This window comes from Pristis pectinata, chromosome 2 (genome assembly GCF_009764475.1).
Source record: "Pristis pectinata isolate sPriPec2 chromosome 2, sPriPec2.1.pri, whole genome shotgun sequence".
NCBI lineage: Eukaryota > Metazoa > Chordata > Chondrichthyes > Rhinopristiformes > Pristidae > Pristis > Pristis pectinata.
The window spans coordinates 117,817,965-117,838,034 of record NC_067406.1 but is presented as its reverse complement, the minus strand read 5'-3'; the positions used below and the strand labels follow the sequence as shown (position 1 = coordinate 117,838,034).

Here is a 20,070-nt window from a genome sequence, read left to right as displayed (position 1 = left end):
TAAACATTTGTTGCTACATACTGAAGTCAGATGGCTGTCACGAGGCCGCGTTGTGCAGCGTGTATGTGAACTGCGAGATGAACTGCTCGTTTTTCTAAATGAGCATAATGGATCATTGGCATAGTTCTTGACAGATGAGACGTGGGTTACCAGATTAGCTTATCTTGCACATATTTTCAACATTTTGAATAGCTTAAATTTGTCATTGCAAGGACCTGGCTCAAATGTTCTGAAAACGCATGACAAAATCAATGCCTTCCAGAAAAAACTCCTTATCTGGAAGGGAAGATGCGAGCAAGGCATCTATGATATGTTTCCGTTGCTGGCTGACTTTCTGACGGTAAACGAGACTAAGACAGAGTCCATTGCGAGCACCGTTTTGAACCATATTCAAAGTTGTCATATTATTTCCATGAGTATTTCAGTGACGATGACACGAGCATGTTTGATTGGATTCGAAATCTGTTTGAATGCATGCTTACTGATTTAACTGGACGTGAACAAGAAGAATTGGCTGAACTGTCATCTGACAGGACTTTGCGCTTGCAGTTCAACCGAATGTCACTGTTGTCATTCTGGATAGCATGTCCCCAGAAGTTTCCACTGCTGTCCGGCAAAGCCATCAATGTTCTGTTACCATTTGCAACCACTTAATTGTGCAAAATAGCATTTTCTGCAGTCACTGCCATGAAAACCAAATACAGATCAAGACTGAATATTGAGGATGACATACGCGTATGTTTGTCGCACATACCACCACGTTTGGACAAACTCTGCAGTACAAAACAGGCACAACCTTCACATTGAACTGAACACTGAAAGACACTGCTGGTAATTATCGGTGATTGAAATAGTCACTATTTCAATAGGGCCTATGTGCAGTAATTTAAGTGTTGTATGCACGAATCATCGATTGTTTGATTTTGTGGGCTTTGGGGGTCCGCCATCTAACAAGGACATGTCCTGGGGGGCCGCAGCATGAAAAATGTTGAAAACCACTGCAATATGCGTTACTTAAGACTTGTGAGGCAGACCAGGGCTCGAGTCAGGAAAGAAGAAACCCTTAGCTAACCCTGTAATTCCTCTACCTCGGAAAACATTGGGGCGTGGTAACGTTCTAACTTACTCTTCAAGTGGCAGAAAATGAAGGTGCAGGAAGTCAGCTTATGCTAAAAGTAAGATCAATGCATCAACTGGTGCTGCAGTTAATGTCTATCCTCATATGTAAAGTGGCAACAGCAGGAGAGCTGGGGGTGTAGGGCATTAACTGCCATTGGTTACATTTTCACTGTGGTGAACATTGGCTGCAAGTGTAAACGCACCACAAAGCATGACACACCAAATATTTGGCTATTGACCAGGAACTTATAAGTATATCCCAAGCTAGTAAACCAGGAACAGATTCAATAAAGCTGACATCTCAAGGACACCTCTAACATGACATGTAAAAACAAGCTTTCCAACTTAATTTGCATGTATTCCCAATAAGTGTGTGTGTGTGTGTGTGTGTGTGTGTGTGTGTGTGTGTGTGTCTGTAGGGGAGTGAGAGAGAGTTTGTGTGTGTGTTTGAGTGAGTGTGTGTATGAGAGAGAGAGTGTGTATGTGTATATGAGTTAGTGTGTAAGAGGATTGGGATAAGGGTTTGGGCATTAGCAGTAGTGATGTGAGTTGGCAGTTGCATAACATGAACTGAACATAATGGCACAACATTGAAGGTGCATTTCTTGTGTGTCTGGGAATTATACTCAAAAACAAAAGTACATTTGGATTTTCTACAGGAAATGGTCATGATGGTATTTTTCCTAGCTCTGCTGGATCCAGAGCTGCATTAAGCAGGATCACCAGGATGCCATGCATTTAGAAAAGTCTTTAGTGGATGATGAAAGAGGGAGATGATGCAAAATTTAGCTTAATCCATTGTTTTTGTTTCAGGCAATAATGCACTAGATGTAGTAATATAATAAAAATCATTCTCCTGTTGAGACTAGAGGCTACATATATTTCCTTTGGGTTAATGGAGGGTGAGATGAAATTTTAACACTAATACTTCAACTTCTATGTTGCATCAAGTCATAAGTCTGGAATAAGTATGCTCTAAATTGTGGATTAACTTTCAACAATAGAGGGCTACATGCAATTATATGAGGCTGAACTGGAGGTGGATCAATAGAAATGAGGGAACTACATTGGGCTCGGTGTGACTGGTTTTGTGTCAAAGAGTTAAATGAGGCAGTGGAGGGAAACCGCCAACCTTACTGATTTCATAATTGTACATCCCCAGAAAATTGTCCAGCTGAAAAAACAGTTGCAGAGTCTATCAGGTGTATGATTAGTTATGAATGAATTAAAGCCATAATTTTTCATTAGTAGCATTTAGCACCAAACCTCAAACAATGCCTTTCCATTTCTTGGCATTGAGCCTGAATAAATAACTGAGAAAGCAGTGGTTATGAAATTCTCAGCAGTCAAGGATCAGACCTGAGATTTATTTTGGCACCTTCCTTAGGTCAAACGAGTGTTTGCAAATTAACACAGAAAGCAGTGTGTCTTCATTAACCATAGTTGAACCAACCCAGTGATGGAACATTTGTATTAAACATCAGCTTTCTATGAAAATATCCATGTGTCAACTGAAAGAAAAACAGAGAAGCAATGTTAAAACTGTAGCTTTTGCCATCTGTTTTAAGAAGTCACAATCTGTCTGAATGTTTGTTTTGAAAATAAACATAACTGAGAATTTTGTAAGAATTCATTCCTGAGTAATGGATTTTTTCCTAGGTTTAAGGAGCTGAGCATTTCTAATCCATGTTTGCACACCTGTCAGTTGACGTACAGTATGTTACCATGCATTGCAATTCATTTCTGAATTTTTGAAGAAGCAGTATCTTTTTTGTTAGTCTACTTTGGCCCAATTCCAAAGCTATACTTTATTATAACTTCACAACAAATCTTTTAATACATATAGATTGTTAAATAATATAAGAATACCACAGTCATTGGGCTAGTTATTAATCCTGGTCCCTGGAACCCAAAACATAAACAACTGCAGCACAGGTTCAGTCACTTCTTGAGTCTGAATGTAACAATGAGAAAAGTGCATTAAAAGAACAAAATAGTAATTTGAATTGTAGTATTTTAACCAAGTCTTGAATACAAGGTTAAGATTAAAAAGTATTTTTCATTTGTAATATATTGTAACAATATTGGTGAACCAATGTTAAATTTAGAAGTGATTTGAAGCAAAACCTCTACTGTGGGAAAGCTGAAGTAAAATCAAAAGGAAGTTGAAGTAAAATCAAAAGGAAGTTAACGGAAATTCAGATCAGGTCTTTCAGCATTAGAGATTGCTCTTAAGTGCATTCTATCATCAATCTATATGCATCACCAAAAAAATTAATGTAGACAATATCTGCTGCATTCCCTTCATCAACCTTCCCTGTTATCCCATCAAAAAATTCAGGTTATGCAAACATAATTAGCTTTTAACAAATCCATGCTGGCTCTCCTTTATTAATTCAAACTTCTCTATGTACCAATTAATGTTTTCCCTTATTTCTACTTACAAAGACTTCCTCACAACCAAGGTTGAACTGACAGGCCTGGAGTTGTCTGAAATGTCTTTACATCCCTTTTTGAACAAAGGTGTTACATTTGTCAAATTCCCACCTGTGGCATAGTGAAGAAGGGCAGGAAGATTATAATAAGCCCTTCTACAACTTTCGCTCCAGCTTCTCTCAGCAACCTAGAATGGATCACATCCATACCTGATGACTTGTTTACCTTGAGCATAGCCAACCATTTTAGTACATCCTCCTTATCAACTTTCACCTCATCTATCATTTCTGCTACTCCTCTTTCTGCTGAGATTTTGGTAAAGCATTTATATTATTTTCTATAAGTAGCATCTATCTCCATGTATATATCAAGTATTTTTTTCCTCTTTGGTCCCAGCTCTCCTCTTTACTATTTGCCTCCTACTTGCATGCTGACAAAGGACTTCAGGGTTCCCTTAGTTTTTTAAACTGACATTCTCTTCTCATAATACAGTATCTCTTTGCTTAACTTATTTTTCTTCACATTTCCTCTCTCAGCTTACTATATCCAGCCTGGTTCTCACTGAAGTTATTCACTTGATACTTTTCTTCTATCATCATCTTCTGTATCTCCTTTTTTATCTGGACAGTTCTGGTTTGGTTCCCTTATCTTTCATCCATTTGGGGATTGACCTAGCAGAAAGTTGTAGCATTTGCTGTTTGAAAATCACACATTGGTGGATAAAATTAAAACAAAACATATTTTGGTTCTGCTTTATCCTGGCCTAGTCCCTTCTCATCCTATTGAACTTAGCCCCCCTCCAATTTAGATGTTTCTCTTTGGATTTCCCTTTGCCCTTCTTCATAATTAATCTAAGCCCTACCATCTGATGGGCATTGCTCTTAAGTATTGTCCCACTGACACTTGGTCTGGCAGCCTACCTCATTGCTCAGAATCAGATCCAGTTGATAGCCATCAAGGAAGTTCTCCTGAATAATTTTCAGGAAGTTCTCTCTTCCTAGGTTCTCTGCTCGAACCTTAACTTAATCAATATTGGTGTATTTGAAATTCCCTAATATCACCACGCAAGGCTACTTGTATATTCTCCTCTTCTATCCTTCTATTTGCTGCCCTGAAAATACCCCAAGAGCATGATTGCTCTATCTTCTAAGCAAATGCTTCAACATCTCAAGGATGTTCTTTCCCTCCAACACTAAAATGTTTTCCTTAATTAGTACTGTTTTCCTTCTCTGTTTTTCTGAACACCCTCCATATTTGAATATTATGTGTCTAGGCTGTACCTCTTTTGAGCCACACTTCAGTTATTGCAACTACACAATAATTAAAAGAAGCCATTTACATTTGTAACTCAACAACTTGGTGCATTTCTTCACTATCTTGTTGCTTGGTCAGCACTTGATCAGATGGGAAATAATAACTATTGAAAGAGAAAAGGCAGAAGGCTGAGTGGAAGTTTCAAGTTAATGCTACACACTTAAATCAGTGGTAGTTGATTGAACTTGAACATAACCTCCTCCCATGCGTACAGGGTTATCAATACCCTTGTGAGCTGGGTTATATCCCTGTGGGTAGAAGATCTCTCCACGCCATTAACCAAAGCCTCCAAGGCCTCATCTGAAGATCAGGGTACCCCCTCTTGCCCATTCCCTGCAATTGAACTTCCTTCATTGGGTACAGTCTCAAAACATCTCTCCTTCCAGCATGACTATAATCTTACACTGGCATTAACTAATTACAAAGTTGGGCCCTGTGGATGTGCACTAAAGTCAGTAAAAGCATGGGCTGGCATTGACTGGATACTACTCTCATAATGATGAGGGGGGAGCTTGTATTTTGTGTACGCTCTGCACTGTCCCAACTGGCTGAGGGTGATCATATAATCACAGCAGAGGTTTTCCAGCAGAATTCAGTTTAACCACAAAGAAGCCATATATAAACATTAACCTGTACACTATCATTATCAGGAAATTACTACCTTTTCCACTTCTTTCATGAGTACCAATTGTTTCTGAGAGAGACAGTCATTCAGATGGAAGCTGTTCATTGTGGTATTTCCAATGTCCAAGACTGCACTGTAAACATTGTGGAATAGACATTCTTATTGTCAGGTAAATAGAAAAGAACAGAATTACTAATCAGCTATGGTTTTTTGGCAATAGTTTGTAAAATTGTGTCCAATTCATAAAGTTATACATTGATGAACATAAGGAAACTGTCTCAAGACTCATTAAAGTTTCATATGACAAATTCTGTCATTCCATCACCAGTGTTACAGGCTGAAGCCAAATTCATTTCATCTAAGATCAGATATAATACTCTGTTCAGCAGTCTCAAACCAGCATCATTTAGCAATCTCATATTACCATTGTTAGACAAGATTAATCTCCCCTCAGGTAGTAAACCATCCCAAGTTTATATCTTAACTGTCACACAACCCTCATCCAAATGGCTCCATTCTGAATTCCATCAAATATTTACTACCAAGGGCCATATTTTTCTTCTGTGCATTAAATGTTATGAAAGAATGTGCAAAAGGTGTGCAAAACTGGTAAAAAGCAGTGACAGACAAATAATTCTTTTAGTAGCAACAGCCTGAGTATTCCTTCCTAAAATGATCAATGTAAATTACTGAAAAGAAACAAAAAGTATCTTAATAACTAAGAGCAACAATTTTCATTTATATAGCACCCTTCATGTAGTAAAACCTCCCAAGGAGCATAATCAATCAAAGATATTGATACTGAGCCAAAGTAGAAGACATTAAGAAAGATGATCAAAAGCATGGTTTTAAGTAACGTTTTAAATGGAGAGAGATAATTTAAGATTTAATAGGGGAATTCCTAAACTTGGGATTTGGACAGCTGAACACACAGCAAGGTGGGATGTGCATGAAGCTCAAATTGGAGGTAGGCAGAGTTCTCAAAAGGTTGGATTGCTCCAGGAGGTTACAAAGATAGAGACTGCAGGGGACTGAATGCAACAAGGAAAATATTAAATTTATGCTTTAATGAAGCAAGTAATTCAGAGGCCAAGAGTAATAACCTGACAGTCTTGTTTCAAATGCCACGCATGAACCTGAGAAATTTAAATTCAGCTAAGTAGTTAATACTACTATCAGTAATGCTAATTGTGAAACTAAAGTATTGCAGGTTTGCCTAGAGTGGTGCAAGCACTGGAATCATAATCTGAAAACCTCAATGGCCTTGTTGACTGGGCTCCTCATAGTCCTATGGTAATTACCATTAAAGGTACTCAGCTGTACTAGGCAGGAGTTAGAAGCCATGGAAAGAGAGGAAAGCCTTTATGTCCCAAGATTTTGCCCTCTGTGTAAAGCTACAGTGGAAGTATGGTCCAGCTATACCAACTGCTCAAAATAAAAAATAAATATAAAAACTCACTGAATACATGGCATTGACTGTGAGAATTTTCTTTGAATAGTCACACACAAGGGCAGGCACGGTCATGCAGCAGTTAGCGTAACGTTATTACAGTGCCATTGACCCAAGTTCAATTCCGGCTGCTGTCTGTAAGGAGTTTGTACATTCTCCCCGTGGCTGCATGGGTTTCATCCAGGTGCTCCAGTTTCCTCCCACATTCCAAAGGCGTACGGGTTAGGAAGTTGTGGACATGCTATGTTGGTGCCGGAAGCGTGGTGACACTTGCGGGCTGCACCCAGAACACTCTACGCAAAATAATGCATTTCACTGTGTGTTTCAATGTACATGTGACAAATAAAGATATTTTATCTTAAGTTGTGGATCCAAGGAGTGATAGCACTGGTGATTCATATAGGGGACTGAGTTCTGAACCACCATGAATGCAACTCATCAATTCCTGAGCATTCAAGAGGCCTGCAATCCTCCCTAATCAGTATGTTCATGCAGCCTAATAGGTCTTTGCTTCATAAAAGGAGACAGTCCCTTTCCTTGGAGTACAGCATCAGTTATCCCTTAATGTTGTGGTGTGCAGTAAACTGGAATATATGGTATAGATTAGCCAGGAGGTGAATGATGATAGTGGGCTGAGCTATCCAGATGCAGGTGCACAGCTGCATTTCTGACTGCAGAAGTTCATAAACCTCTTGACCACTGACTGAGGAAACCTTAATCCCTGAATACATTGCTCTGGAGAGAACTAGAAACATGAACACTCTGAGGGGACTAGTTCTGTGTAAATGAGCCCTTCTCTTACGGGGTCTTGGGCATGTCTACCCTGCTTTTGATGCCTCCTAAGTTGCTCCAGTGTTCCCAGCAATGCAACCACTGAAACATTGATGTAATAAAGTAGAGAGATGGCAGTCAAATGTACCTTGCCCAAAGTCAGTCTGACAGTGTGTAGGAGCCTCTCAAGTCCCAGCTACCCCCAAAGTGCGCTGCAGGAGTAAGATTCTTGGTAAATAGTACAGCTGAATAGAGTGCCACAAAAAGACTGTTCTTTCTGTGGCTATTGAACTTTCTAAGAGAAGAACATAACACAATGTCAGTTGCCAAAACTCCAGATAGATGCTGCACAATGGATAGCGTGACTCCATGCACATCTTACGTGCCAAACTTTGAATATGCGCTAGTGTGTCCAGGAATTTTGCAAACTGCAAGATTTGTCCAGAATCACACAGCAGAATTGATTAACAAAGCACAGAAAACTTCCTAGGCCGTTGAAGTTCAATTAATGTTGGACATAATATCAACTTAAATTCTGTGACCTTTGTGTTCATTTGGACAATTTCTGGTGAAGTGTGGTGTTTAGTGGAAGCTTCCATGTTAAATCAGTTGTTTAGCATAATGTAAAAAAATTGGTAGGGGCAATTCATTAAAACACATAGTTATGATGCAGTGCGCTCATATTTTCCAAGGGCTTTCGGTTGGACTCATGGCTGCAATCAGTACCCTACTAAACCTTCGGAAGTGCACTCTTAAGCACAAGCTTTAGGATTGCAAGTTATGTTGCTCAGTGGGGAAGGTGGTAATAACGTGGGCCATAATGACAAATGCATCAGTCACCTTTATGACACATTTGCAACAGCACAGTACCTGACATTTAAAAGCTGTTTGGGAATGAGTCATATGAATAACAACTGAAGGAAATGTTGATCTTGCCAATTGCTGGTAAAGCTTTGCCCACATTATAGGAGTTCATAGTGGAGATCTTACCCTGCCGCACCATAGCCTGATACATATGCTAACTGATCTGGTGCTGGCTGATCACTGTATAATGCTTCTTTTCATTTTAAGGCACATGTACTGTAAAATTGTGGTGCACTCAAAGATTGAGGAAAAAACATAATAGCCAAAAAGAAATAACATTTAAAAATATGGAAAAGTCTTACAAAAAACACTGAAAACACTTTAAACCACAAAAATAACATTCTAAAAGCTATTAATATTTTTGTACTCCCTTGCTGTATTCTGAGATGATTAAAAAAAACAAACCTAGGATTTTTACGTAATGTTGTATAGAAACATATAAGTTGTGCATAGTGTTCATTTAATTGTACATTCCTTATTGCCTTCAAGCTCAGGAAATAGGTACAATTGCAGCTTTGAAAAGAAACTGGCATAAGACTTCCTTTCCCAGTTCTTCACTCCCTCTGCTTCAGTTGTGGTCTTGCTCTCTCAGCGCACATGACTAAGGAATTGCCTTCCAATAATTTCTAGGCTCTTGCTGTCAACTGGGCTCAAGCCAAGCGCAACAGTGAGTAAACTCCAGTCCAAGTAGTTCTGGATGGACTTGAGCTCATAGTCCCTTTTTCATTAAAGGCAGGATCAATTACCAACCACAATTTAATAAATGGGAAAATCAAGCAACAAAAACTTGCAGAAGGCCGGGCATAATATATCCAAAATCAGCTCCAAACTGAAACATTTTCAATTAGGTCCCTGCAACTGGTAATAAAAAAAACAAATGTATGTATTGATTTTTTTAAATGTTTCCACTTAAGAAGGATGGAGTTATATATAAACAAGACAAAGATATTGAACAGGAGACACAAGAGACTGCAGATGCTGGAATCTGGAGCAAAAAGCAAACTGCTGGAGGAACTCAGCAGGTCAGGCAGCATTTGTGGAGGGAGATGGACAATCGACGTTTCAGGTCAAGACCCTTCAGCTGGACTGAAAGATATTGAACATCTCATTGTAAAATCAACAATCAACCAAAGCCCAGCATCTGGTCCTAATAAAATAGGACCACAGAATTTAAAAGTCTCCTTCTCTAGTTCATACAAGGAATTACCAAACTGGATATTATAGCAGCAAAATTTCTCAAAATCCATGAGTGAAATAAGTTACAGGGTCTTGTTCCAGGTGGGAACATTTGAAGAGGAGGAGAAAGCAAGACCTTAACACAGATAATAAGATGACTTGGTAAATTTGAATCTTGGAGACAACTGCATTGACTTAAAGCAATTGCTTTCTATTGTAATAGGCTATACCTGACAACCTAAGGCTTTAAAAAGATCTGGTACTAAAATACTAAAATGAGAATATGCATTAAGAAAAATGATCAATTTATCGGTTGTACAGAAAGAAGCTTTCAACACAAGCAGTTTCTTCAAAAGTAGGTTAACTATTTCTTATTCCTACAATTATCTAGCACTCAGGTTTGAATAAACAGGGTGAGTAATGCTGTTGAATTCTTTACTGTTGACATTTTGTTTTGATTTTACTGGCTTATTAGAAATAGGAAAAGGTAGCTTAACATTTCCATTCTAGTAACATTGCTTCTCTAGCTTGTTTGCTCAGGACTTATCAGGAGTTATCGATTGTATGTGACATAACCAAAGTAGATTTTTGAGCCATATTACCTCTTTTTGGCATGGTATTCCTTAGTTAAAGCTAGAAGTACACCTCAAAACATAATTCGACACCACCTCCAGAAATCAATGAAGTTTTTCTTCAGACATGGAATGCTCAAGTCTCCTGTACAAATGTTCAGAAACACCTCAAGTTCAAGTTCCTTGTTGTCAAAGACAAACATACACAAGGTATAAATCCCATAGAAGTTAGCTTTTTGTAACAGCAGCAGCACAGTACATTACAAGACGAGGACAAATATGTTAATTTACAATAAAATTAACATAAATTATACATAACTTACATGTGCAAAATAAATAATAAAGTGGACATAATGACACTAGCTTCACGATTGAGAGAGAGAGAGAAAAATATATAGTCTGAGGTAGTGCTAAGGTTTTCTGAGAACCACCAAATCATCATTATAAAGTCATAGAGTTATACAGCATGGAAACAGGCCCTTCAGCCCAATCCATCCATGCCTATCAAGATACCTACTTGAGCTAATCCCATTCACCTATGTTTGGCCCATATCTCTTTAAACCTTTCCTATCTATGTACCTGTCCAAATGTCCTTTAAACATTGTAATTGTGTCTGCCTCTACCACTTCCTCTGGCAGCTCATTGCATATACCCACCATCCTCTGTGTCAAAATCTTGCCCCTCAGGTCGCCTCCCATCTTAAACCAATGCCCTCTAGTTTTAGACTCTCCTACCCTGGGAAAAAGACTTTGTCTATTCAGCTTATCTATGCCCCTCATGATTTTATATACCACAACAAAGTCATCCATCAGCCTCCTATGCTCCAGGGGAAATAGTCCCAGCCTATCCAATTTTTCCCTATCAAGTCAAGCTCTCCAGTCCTGGCAACATCCTTGTGAATCTTTTCTGCACCTATTCCACCTTGATGATATCCTTCCTATTGCTAGGTGAGCAGAACTGTACACAATACTCCAAGTGCAGTCATATGAATGTCTTGTACAGCTAAACAAATATTAAACTGAGCCAAAATTGGATATGCTCCCAATGAACCCAAATAAGACTCATATGGGTCAGTTTGGGTTCAAATTTCAGTTTACTGTTCATTGCTGGTGGCCAAAAACAAGCAAGTGGGTCATGTGTATTGAACAGAAAAGTTTTATATTGTTGAGTTTATTAGAATAACTGCCTGGAAATTGGATTGTGTAGTGCTGTATTCCGTGATTCAGATTTAATGTTTAAATTCAATCAATGTGAATTATAGCATTTGAGAAATGTATCAGTTGTACAATGCTCTTTTATGGCAGATGAAATTGGGCTGCATTATTGTGATTTGGGAAAACTGTTGTTCACTCACAGAGAACCACATTGTTACAGTACTTCACTCACTGCAGCTGTATTAGTTAAAGGGCCACTCAGCCACACGGCATGTACTTTTCCAGTCTGCTTCACTAAGCTGCCTGGGGTACCAGGAGGCCATCACAAATTTGAATGCTTACTTGGGTCAGATGCCATTTCTTGACTTAATAACTCTGCCTTGAGTGCCTCTGTAGTGGTCTGGCTGATGTAGATATTGGAAGCAGGACAAAAGTCCACAAGGACCCTGAGGGTGGAGAAGAGGGGCTTATGTTTGTAAATCCTACCCACCAAAGATGTTCAGGGATGCACTGTCCTTTCTCCAGGTCTCTGCACTCCAATATGAGGACAATAGTGACAGAAATCCATGATTGTCTGAGAAGAGCTAAACCCAATCTATACCTAGATTGCTCTGCCTGTGGAAGTCAAGTTCAGCATCACTACAAATTCCCTAGCCTCTGGATTACTCCAGGCATGAGTGATAACTGAATTGTGCTGTAATTTCCCAGCACACTGCACATCCAGTATTAGGGAAATCATCTGCGGTCTCTATTCAAGGAAAAGGGATGCTAAATATTCATGAAGTGGAAGATTGCATTCATGTAGCTCAACTGGCTCCCCTTCAGAATTTGCAAATCTATACGTACCACAAATGTAAAGTATGGGAAAAGATTTCTCATGGCTAATACCATGTATTTGGAGAGTTCATGTTTATTTTTAGGCAATCTATGTGGCCTGCCATATTTCAATCTCCACTCTGCACAGAGTGCAGGAACTTGGTGGATAAGGGCTATGCTCTTCTTCTTTGGCTCCCACTTCCAGTCTATGCTGTGGATAGTGCAGCAGCCCATCTTAATAAGAAAGAGCCAAGCGGAAGTGAAATTCTGGCAATACCCTGCAGTACTCTCCAGAGACCTGTTGGGCACTTTGTCCTCCATAACATCACAGCCAGGAAGATTCAGTCTTTGTCTGAGGCCCTGGAGGGCTACAGGAGGAGAGAGGAAGAAGGGACGACAGAGGGAGCAGGAAAATGACAATTAAATCAACAGATGGCAATGAAAGAGGCTATCTCTGGATATGCAGTCAGATCCAATCTAATTAAGGTATTGCGATTGTTCCATCCATATCATTATGATGAACATTATTGTTTCCATCATTACTTTTCAGTGAAGCATTGAATTCATTTCACACCACTTTCAAACATAGATTTATTATATACCGTCATTCCTCTTTCATAACATCCAGTAAAATAGTTTATTAATCTAATCTGCCCACCTGCATGGTTGTTGTATAGGGTACAAGGTGCATGCACATCAAAAGCTACTTGATCTTTCTTTCTGTGCTGCATCTTGGCAATTCTGCAAGTCTTCATGTTTGAACTTATGTGATGACAGCCAATGTGTGTGCGAGGTCTTTCAAATATGATTGCACCTGAATTTCTCTAACAATATCTGCTAACATCAGTTTTAGAGAGAAAAATGAAGGCATTGGCCATTGCTTCATAAATATAGTTTGAACCACTAGTAACAAATTTTGTGTGTCGTACAATGCTGTCCATGAGTCAAATCAAAGCAATTTAATTTCATTGATGGTGGCAAGTTTTTAAAAATATGCTTGGCACTGTAAATACCCTCATAACGAAGGATCACACCAATCAATCTCCAACCTTCAAATTCACAGATGTTCACTGTTGGGTCTGTGGTCTTGATCAGTTACAGTTCCATTCACTAAGCAGTACCAGCATGTTTGAAATTTATAAGACAATTTGTAAATGAAATCTGAAAATAAATGGGAAGCCAAATGAAACACATCAGAACCCTTCCCGCTTCTACACGATTCATTTCAATAGTGGTTAAAGATGCCTCTAAGCAACAAAGTAACTTTGAACTTCTCCATTCATTTTTTTCAAGGCAACAGGCATCTTGGCTGTGAAATATACAAAGTGGCAATTCCTTTATTTTTTTTAAGTGCATGAACAGATGTTCCTTTAAAAAGCATACTATATCCATAAGTAATGAAATGGGTATGAAGTGTGTGTGCAACAATTAGTGATCAAATGATAAAACTGAGTCTGCTGTCACCAAAGATAAAATACTTATTGTGATAATTTCCATTCTTTGCAGGTATGCTGTGATTTACACCTTGATTTACAGCTTGGTATGGCAACTGCTCTGCACATGACCACAACAAACTGCAGTGTTGTGGACACAGATCAGCACATAACAGAAACCAGCCTCCCCTCCATGGACTCTGTCTACACTTCTTGATGCCTCTTTATGACCTTGCACCTTACTGTCTGCCTGCACTGCACTTTCTCTGTAACTGTAACATTTTATTCTGCATTCTGTTATTGTTTTTCCCTTGTACTACCCCCAATGCATTGGTGTGATGAAATGATCTGTATGGATGGCATGCAAAACAAAGTGTCTCTCGGTACATGTGACAATTTACCAATTTACAGCAGACACAGTAGTGTAGCGGTTAGCATAACGTTTTGCAGCGACCCGGGTTCAATTCCGGCCACTGTCTGTAAGGAGTTTGTACGTTCTCCCCGTGGCTGCATGGGTTTCATCCAGGTGCTCCAGTTTCCTCCCACATTCCAAAGACGTATGGGTTAGGAAGTTGTGAGCATGCTATGTTGGCGCTGGAAGCGTGGCAACACTTGCAGGCTGCCCCCAGAACTCACTATGCAAAAAGATGCATTTAACTGTGTGTTTCAATGTACATGTGACTAATAAAGATATCTTATCTTATCTAATAAAACAAGCACAATTGTAGAGTGGGCACTTCCAATAAAATGCAATTACTTCCATCAATTTGTGGGGGGGAAATCGACCTAAGTGAAATTTCTGTTTACAATTTCCTTTTCTACAATCACTCGGAGACAATTATATGAACTCTGGAAAATGTTAATGATAACAGCAAGTCCATAAGAAAACAATATCATGAGGTTTTGGGGCATTTTGATATTAATTCAAATGCATCAGCCTATTTGTACACAATATCATTCAACCTTTTCCTTATTTTGAAGATCAAGTCCAAAAAAGAAAAGAAAAACTCCAATAAAAGCCAACCACTCTTTAATGAGGTTAAGCTGCTCACGGTTAATATCAATCTAATGAGTAAGATTAGGCTGTTCACTGTTAATATCAGTCCATACAAGTCAGATTAGGCTGTTCATTGTTGAGATTAATTCTTGATTTTTTTTGTATTCTTCAGTGTCAATATAGAGTAATTTATCCACTTCCGAATTATTTTGCTTCTCTCTTTAGTCACCAGTGGTAACATCTTTGACAAGATTATTTGTTATTAAGCATTTTCAGTTTGCAAATAATGGCCACGTAGTTAGCCAGTGACTTCCTAATAAACTCCCAGTGCCTCTTGGGATATTAATTACCTGATTAGTTCACAAGTGTAACAACTTGCAAGTTACTCCAATAATCTGCTTTCCAATTGTTTGGAAATCTCGATGTTTCAACATCTGGCACAAAAGGTTCTGTTTTCCATGCTTCCTTTAAACTCACTGGAGCCCTGTTGCCAGTGCAATCTGTCTACCTATATCATTAAAATGTCACAAATAGTTGCAGAAAGTAATCAAAAAGGCTAATGAAATGGTGGGCTTCAGCAAACAGGAGTATAAGTGGGTGGAAATTATGTTCTGTACACAAACTTGAGGCTATTTTTCACCTGGAGTACTGTGAAAATTTATGGACACCACACCTTGGCAACCTTGGAATGTGGCACATGTTTCCTTAAGATCAACTATGATATTGATAAAAATAAACAATTAAAATAGTTCAAAGGGCTAAATAGCCTACTCCTGCTGCCATGCTCCGAGTACCCTGGATACACACTTATGGTGTCAATAGATGAATATCAGACTTTGTAGTATTGACTATGACATTTACCTACCATTCAGGGGAACTGACATTTCACTATAACCTCAGCAGAAGATCATTGGAACCTCCTTTAAAAAAACACATATAAACATTAATGATGTTTTCCTGTGGTTCACTGATTTGCCAACATAGATTGGATGAATGCAATTGAAGTTACAGATTTTGTAAATTACAAGCAAATAGTACAGTTTTCTAATTTGTTCAAGTTTTCACCAGGTTTGCAAACACCATTCAGAAACAATGCTTAAAGGCTGGATTGTCCCAAATAGGAATAAAACTTACTTTAAGGTACAATTTATGTCTTTAACTTTTATGTGGTAAATTTGGCAGATTATTGTCACATGCCTTCATGCATTACTTAACACTATGATAAAGTTAAACATTATTATCTCACCTGTATTTAATTATTTCAGAGTATTTCTATACTATACATTATTGTCACTGCTTAGTATTAAGTATATGAAGTACATTGAAATACGTTGTTACTGGTGGGATCACTTTTTTATTATTGTTTGATGTAATCATCATACCCCTAGTGAAATGGATACATCATCCATCAAATACACAAAACTTTTATCTCATGTTTGAGATCACCTCTATCTCAAAATTGTTTCAAATTTTCTCCTTGCTTCACTTATTTTGTTTCTGCCAAGTTCAACAATACATCCTTTTAGATTTATGCTGGTGGTATTTATTAATGAAATATTGTTTTATATTTTCTAGAATTTCATTTTCTTTTCAACTTGATTTTTTTGTCATAACCATTGTATTGCTACATAAGCCATGGGCTTGCTTCCCTCCAGCCATGTCAACTATGTTGGATATTATTATTCATTTTCTTCATATCCTAATGGCGAGTAAGTCTTATTACCACTGGTTTACAGAGATTAAAAATTATGCATACTTTCTAAATTTAATTGCTATCTCATATCTTTTGATGTGAATATTGGTGTGATGTTATTGTTGCAGGGGCAGGATAAGGATAAGTTATGCCAATCCTGTCCCTTGGATCATCCAGGAACATTGCCTTGGTGAACTAAGAGATGACAACTTCCCTCAGAATTGTACTCACTTCACTCACATATTTCTGCTCCATTCATGGAACACAGATTCAATTTGGTACATGCAATTATAATAATGACATGCAAACAAAATTTCATGCAGCACTTTGTCTGATCTAAAGGTCTACATTTGTCGTATAGTCTAATTTTGTGCTCTAAGAAGTCTCTTTGTAGCAGAAACACAACAGAAGACACAATAACATGACATGGCAATTAGCTGAAAGTGATGTGGAAGAGTTAATACAACAAGCTGGGCCAATCCCAGAGCTGCAGATAGATTCATTACTTGAAAAAGTATGATTGTCCTCTCACAAATGCCCTGAGCATCATAGAAACCCAAAGACCAACAGGGGAATTAACATGAAAAAACTTGCAAATGCTGGGAATTTAAAAGGAAAACTGAAAACACTGGAAACACTTAGCAGGTCAGGCAACATCTAGAAGGGGGGCCAATCAACTGGTCATTCCTACGCTAAGTCATTGAAAGAGAGCTCATATTGAATTTGAAACCTACACATTTTGACTGCAATCTCCAGTCTTATCTGCCCAAGTCCCTTTTAAAATTTTGTATGGAATTAGTTTCCACCACCATATATGATAGCAACACACAAAGGAGCTGGAAGAACTTAGTGTGTCAGGCAGTTTCTATGGAAGGAAATGGACAGCTGACATTTCGGATCTCACCTGGCCAGTCCAGATGAAGGGTTTCAATCCAAAACGTCAACTGTTTGCTGCCTGACCACCGAGTTCCTCCAGCTCCTTTGTGTGTTGTTCCAGATTCCAGCATCTGCAGTCTTTTGCATCACCATTTCAGATGGATGCTTCAGATCCTAACATTTCTCTGTGTGGCAAGAATTCTCCCCATTCTTCTCTTTGTCCTTTGCTGTCAATTTAAAATCCATAATTACTTGCCAACACACAAGAGGGAATAATTTTCCTCTGTCTACTTTTGTTAAAACTTTTCAACCTTTTGAAAGCATCCATTAGGTCATCTGTTAGCCATTTTTGTTGCAAGTAGAACTGTCCGAACCTTTGCTCATAAATGAAGTTCCTCACCTTTGCTAGTATCCTGATCAATCTCCTCTCTACGTCTTCTAAGGTTTTAGAGCTTTCCTAAAGTATGACCTTTACACATACTACCTTTTCTTTTGCTTTTGAGCCCAGTTTTTCCTGCAATATCTGTTTTAATCTCTTGAGCAGTGAAACACCATGAAGCATACAATCCAATTGTGGAATCAAATTTGCCACAGAGCTTACCCTTATGTTTATATCTTGAATATGTAGAAGTATGTGATGGCACTGTGGTAGATATCCAATATCTGATCCTTGGTTCTAACATACATCTACTGCATTCTATCAACATGTTCACTGATCAGTCAAAAGAATAATATTGAATAGCTTTAAATTTCATTTTCCCTGGTCCTTGGTTTGTTCCCAATCAAACTGAAACAGGCACTGAATGTCCACTGGAATTTAGACACCAATGGCGAAACAAGTATTTATTTTGGATACACCAAAGATCTTATTTCAGATAACACTGGTGCAATTATATCTTCCATGACTGTGTGTAGTGAAAAAAAAATGTTCATCTACAAATGCCCAGTTCCACAAGATGCTCAGTTTCATGGTCATCTCATTCTGTTCCACAGAATAAATTACTTCTGTGAATGTTCTACTTGGAAAGGGATCTCCTCTAAGAAGCTGTCTGTATGAAGTCTTAATATCCAGGTAGTGCAGAATAGCACTTCTGAATGGTAGGTTTTCACATTTATGAAGTACTTGCTGTCTTATTTTCCATAGGCTACCTACTATGACTTCTGTGTGGTTGTGCTGGTGTTGGGATGAGATGGTAGTGGTGGTATAATGAGATTTAGACTAGAATAAGGATAGGAAATAGTGAAAGTGACATGCAGCCACTGTGGAGAGAAAAATAGCGTTAATGTTTCAAGTCAATGTCTCAGGTTCAGAACCGAGGAGTTCAGATTTCCAGCTTCTGCAGTATTTTCCTTTTGAGACTTAGACTAGTTCAGGGATATTGGGTACAAAATGCAAGGTAGAAAAAAATCATGGTGCTGGACCATGGGAGCTCTGTCGTGATAACCCTCCCCTGACACAGCCTTGGTCGGCACTGGTCTTCACTGAGAGTGGTTCTGTTTGTAGACCTATAGGTTAAAATTACAGCATGTGTGCCATTGTGGAGCAAGCATAAGATGGAGACAGATTCCTGTTGGCAGGGTGGTCCTTCGTCCTTCCTGATGATGGAGTCAGAAAAGGTCGGGTATAATGCCTACTGCAGCTCCCTGCATTTTTCTTGGAGCTGTATGGGGAAGGTCAGATCCACTGTGCCTCTGGATGAACAGGATGCCCACTGCTATTCTCATTAATGTTTAGCTAAAGGATGCTGGAAATTCCGGCAACTGTCAGGGTAGGATACTGTACGTGATTAATATCCAACGTTTTCTGTTTAATGACGCCATAAAAAGTTGACCAACCCCTCTCTAGGTGCCAGAACAACTCCTTTGCTTGGGTTTCCCCAGTGGGAATTTCTATTTTCTGCAGGCCAGTATGCCTTGCCTCATTTATACTACACCTGATTACCTCTGATCAGGAAAATCTGGGAATGTTGTCCTTGTTAGAACTTTTCTACACACTAAAGTTTGGTGTATACCTCTATGTTATCCATACAGTATATAAATGTCTATTCATGTAAATAACTCATAGTTTTGCTAAGTCACTTAACTTCTTATTCCAACTGTTTCGGAAAAGCATAATATGGATGGAAAGTTCTTCGACACCAACTTCTATTCATTTCTGTTTATAGGTGTAGGTCCTGGCTCATCATTATGCTCTTCTCAGACTTGATAGAATCATCCTGACATTCTTTCGCATCCTGTAATTTGGAAGTACAGCAGTGACTCATGCATTGATTAATTCATGAATATGAGCTTCCGGAAGGGTGCATTTTGTTCAATAAATGATCTCCATCTGTTCGTTGAGATATGGAACAGAGGTTTTAAGTACCTGGACCATGAATTCTTATCGTATAATAGCTCAGGAAATAGCTGGTCTGGTCCAACATGGGCCTCCCAAATCGCTACTAAAATGAACTAAAACTAGTGGAATGAAAATCAACCAGGTCCTACAATGAGTGCTGAACTGCTGAAACAGACCTGCACAAAAAGGCAAAGTGAAAATTACCTGCCCCCCAAGAGTCAATCAAAATTTTTTCTGAAAGCTATAAACTGTCATCTGGTGTTTTATGCCACACATACTGAATCAACAAGAACATCTTTTAATCACATGATTTTAATTTTTAAAAATGAATGGCAGGTGTCTTCAGTGCCAGAATCCATCATTAAGTTGTCATTGTATTTTGCAATTAAAGTTCTAAGTAAATGTTTATTGATAACCTTGATTCAATTGGAGACA

General features: G+C 38.5%; 1 long non-coding RNA gene across 1 annotated transcript in view; it reads right to left on the bottom strand.

Moving 5' to 3' along the window:
• Positions 1 to 221: 221 nt before the first annotated feature.
• Positions 222 to 20,070, bottom strand: part of LOC127585489 (uncharacterized) — a 125,186-nt gene continuing 105,337 nt past the window's right edge. Inside the window, exons 2-4 of the long non-coding RNA XR_007958513.1 lie at positions 15,594 to 15,648; positions 10,358 to 10,509; positions 222 to 2,630 (exon numbers count right to left, since the gene is read on the bottom strand). This is a non-coding gene — a long non-coding RNA (uncharacterized LOC127585489). The remainder of the gene's footprint in view (positions 2,631 to 10,357; positions 10,510 to 15,593; positions 15,649 to 20,070) is intronic.